Source organism: Limanda limanda, unplaced genomic scaffold (genome assembly GCF_963576545.1).
Source record: "Limanda limanda unplaced genomic scaffold, fLimLim1.1 SCAFFOLD_97, whole genome shotgun sequence".
Lineage (NCBI taxonomy): Eukaryota > Metazoa > Chordata > Actinopteri > Pleuronectiformes > Pleuronectidae > Limanda > Limanda limanda.
In genome coordinates, this window is record NW_026870617.1 from 120778 (window position 1) to 124664 (window position 3887).

General features: G+C 41.9%; 1 long non-coding RNA gene across 1 annotated transcript; it reads right to left on the reverse strand.

Moving 5' to 3' along the window:
• Window positions 1-798: 798 nt before the first annotated feature.
• Window positions 799-1385, reverse strand: LOC132997924 (uncharacterized). Its single transcript, XR_009677949.1, has 3 exons — window positions 1283-1385; window positions 1070-1163; window positions 799-978 (listed from the first exon to the last, which is right to left on the reverse strand). It is a non-coding gene; the product is annotated as an uncharacterized LOC132997924 (long non-coding RNA).
• Window positions 1386-3887: the final 2502 nt, after the last annotated feature.

Consider the following 3887-nt stretch of genomic DNA (forward strand, 5'->3'; position numbering starts at 1 on the left):
CCCTAACCCTTCCGAAAGTCGGAGAAGCTCAAGGATGGTACCGATCGATGCGCGCTACCCCATTTAGTGGGGGTAGAGCCTACTTGCAAGTCTCTCCAACCTTCACAAAAAAAGTTATTCAAGAATATCTCTTTCTCCTATGTGCTTTCATCCCTAACCCTCACTAGACGAAAAGCAGTATTATTGTCACAGTGAACCTCTACGGACAGGCCTAATCCCCTGCTGTAACCAACTGTTTCCATGATGTTACCTCGGCGTTCGCCAGTGAAGACAAGGTGGGTCTATCGGCGTTTGCGGACCTTAAGGGGGATTTGGAGAACAAAGGAGAGAGCCGCGGGGGGGCTCGCTGAGCCTCGCGGACCGATCGCGACGTGTGATCTAATTAGCATATGAATCGGAGTCCAGCCGCTGGCTAGAACCTCTCTCTACTCACCATTGGAGGAAACCACAGACCCTTGAAACTAATGTCACTCGTGATTGGTTGGTAGAAGTGTTGCTATTGGTCACCTTATGGGTCATTGCAGTGCACACGTGGGGTCACAGCATTCCGCACGTGGGGTAAGCCCCTCCCACACAATATTTATAATAAAAATGTATATATTAATATTTATTATTATTTATAAGTAAGCCTTTACCAAAAGCACTGCAGTTAATTAAAACTAAACATTCATGTGATGCTTGATGTTATAGGTGAACATATTGTACAGGGAACAAATGTGAACAAGGTATATGTGGAGTGAAAGCTTTATTTACATACAGCAAAAATATTGTACAAAAACTCAGATGAGGCTTGAAATGTTTCTCTGCAGCCTCTGGGTCATGACTTCTTTGTGGGACTCTTCTCCAGTGTGTAGACGTCTGTGGTGTGTAGCTGTGAGATCAGTGTAGCTTCCAGTCTTATATGAAGTGTGGGACACAGGTCGGTGCACTCCTGGCTGTGGAAGGATGGATCCATGTCATCTGTCCCGCTTCAATCAGCTGTAAACACATTCAGTAAAATTAGCACAGTTCAATTACAACATACACCTTTACATGTAACTGGAAAATTATTTAATGAATATAACCTTACCCTCTTTCTTCTCCGACAACTCCTCAATGCTGATGTAAGGTCTGGTCGGATCATACTGGCTCATAGTGTGTCTTTGTACGTCATGGACAGGCAGCTGGAAAACAACACATGTAACATGACTTTATTATTAATAAACGGAAATAGCCGCGCTGCATCACCGTTGGAAGATCCACAGCAAAAAAACACCAAAACAATTCATAAACAGTTACTTACATTCAATGGCTTCATTTTCTGCACTTTAAATCCGGACTTTCAGCGTCTCAGCCTAACGCCTCTTTGTTTGTGTGTGTGTGTGCGTGTGTGTGTGTGTGTGGGGGGGGGGGGGGGGGGGAACTTAACGAGAACAAACTGTTACATCTAAGTAATTCATACATATTTACACATGCACTAGATCTGCTCCAGCACTCGATGCTGTATTCGTATTTAAGCAACTTTCTCGCTATCCCAAAGAGTGGCGGACATGCTTTCAGATGTACCAGTTAGCTTAGTGGTTAGCATGGCGGCTCTAGCTCACCGTAACTCAGGGACTGTGCGCCCGTCTTCTCCGCCTCGACTCGTCCACACCGGGCCCGCGGCTCTGCCTCCACACGCACTCATCTTCTCCTCCAGGGAACAGCGTCGTGTCGACTTCAGCAAGTTATTTACCCCGAAGACAGAGTCACTCGTACGGGACAAGCTAAACACGACCCGCTTCCTGTCTGCGGGACACTCGACGCTGCTGCACGGCGTTTACGAGGCTCTGATTGGACGAGTCCATCAGCTGATGACGCGAGCGGGTGACGTGAGCAGCGGTTAATTCATATGGGATAAGTATTTGACTGAGGCCAGGTTTATTTTTTGTGGTGTTTAGTACATTTACACACATGATTCACGCTGTTCTGTGTTCGTAACCTTATAGTTGAATGCACTTATCGTAAGTCGCTTTGGATAAAAGTGTTGACTGTTTTAATGGAATACTGAGAAAGTTTAATAACAACAATTAGACAATTGAAGTTCAAATTATGAAGGAATTTAAGCTCTATATTGTGTCTCCTTTATATTTAAAATAATAATCAAACTGAGTGGAGATGTATGTTGTATCCAAACAGCCGGCTGCTGTGTTTTGTCACTGTGCAGTCCATGGGGGGTTAAATATTACTATTTTTATTATTAAATCATTAAATCAATGAATGTTTCATAGCAATTTTGAAAGTAGTGGTGAAAAGGTACCATTTATAATTCATGGAACAGCTTAGTTTGCCATTGACATGTGAATTTGATGCCAGTATTTTGGGAGGACAGATATTTTTATGGAAAGCCAGTAGAAGTTTGGAGCTTACAGGACACAGATGATCATACCCAGCATCATTTATTTGCTGGTAGAGGTGTGGTTTACACTTCCTCTGTGCATTTAACCAGCACAATTGAAAAAGTGACTGTAATCATGCCACTCTGTACAGTTGTTGAGATTTAGGATTGGATGACAATAAAAATTTGAAATAAAGTGCATTGTTTCATTTCTTTTGACTGCATTGACCTTTGTTCGTGGTATACAATATAATTCATTATAGCACACTTACTTACTTAAGAACAATTTAAAATTTCAGGTTTAATATTTATTTTAAGCCTGGTTTACTCAGCCAGATAGTTTGTTGGTGCCTCTTACACATTGGTGTTATCTGCTCTCATGGAAACTGATTTGCATTTGTGAAGCTCAGAGCATTGTCATTTGCATGTGAAAGCGTCCTCTAGGAGTTGGAGCAGGGGGGGTCAAATCTCAACAGCTCACAGGCTTGACAACTGCAGGAACCCTGAGCGTTTCCTTTGCTGCCTGCAGATACGTGTGAAAGTCGTTAACCGAAGGATGTGCCAACACTTCTCTGCGACACAGATTGACACAAACGCTTCTTTTCATGCAGTGTTGGGCTGACATGTGATGAAAAAGTCAGAAATCTTAATCAATGCTTCCAAAAAAGGCTTATCTCCCCGTTTCCAGCTGTTTAGTGACATTTGGGATGATGTGTGATGAAAAATTCAAGAATATAACCTTTTCTTCCAAAAAAAGGCAGATCTCCCTGTTTCCAGCGCTTTTCTGACACTTGGGCTGACATGTGATGAAAAAGTCAGAAATCTAAATCAATGCTTCCAAAAAAGGCTTATCTCCCCGTTTCCAGCTGTTTAGTGACATTTGGGATGATGTGTGATGAAAAATTCAAGAATTTAACCATTTCTTCCAAAAAAGGCTTATCTCCCTGTTTCCAGCGCTTTTCTGACACTTGGGCTGATATGTGATGAAAAAGTCAGAAATCTTAATCAATGCTTCCAAAAAAGGCTTATCTCCCCGTTTCCAGCTGTTTAGTGACATTTGGGATGATGTGTGATGAAAAATTCAAGAATTTAACCATTTCTTCCAAAAAAGGCTTATCTCCCTGTTTCCAGCGCTTTTCTGACACTTGGGCTGACACGTGATGAAAAAGTCAGAAATCTTAATCAATGCTTCCAAAAAAGGCTTATCTCCCCGTTTCCAGCTGTTTAGTGACATTTGGGATGATGTGTGATGAAAAATTCAAGAATTTAACCATTTCTTCCAAAAAAGGCTTATCTCCCTGTTTCCAGCGCTTTTCTGACACTTGGGCTGACATGTGATGAAAAAATCAGAAATCTTAATCAATGCTTCCAAAAAAGGCTTATCTCCCCGTTTCCAGCTGTTTAGTGACATTTGGGATGATGTGTGATGAAAAATTCAAGAATTTAACCTTTTCTTCCAAAAAAAGGCAGATCTCCCTGTTTCCAGCGCTTTTCTGACACTGGAGCTGATATGTGATGAAAAAGTCAAAAT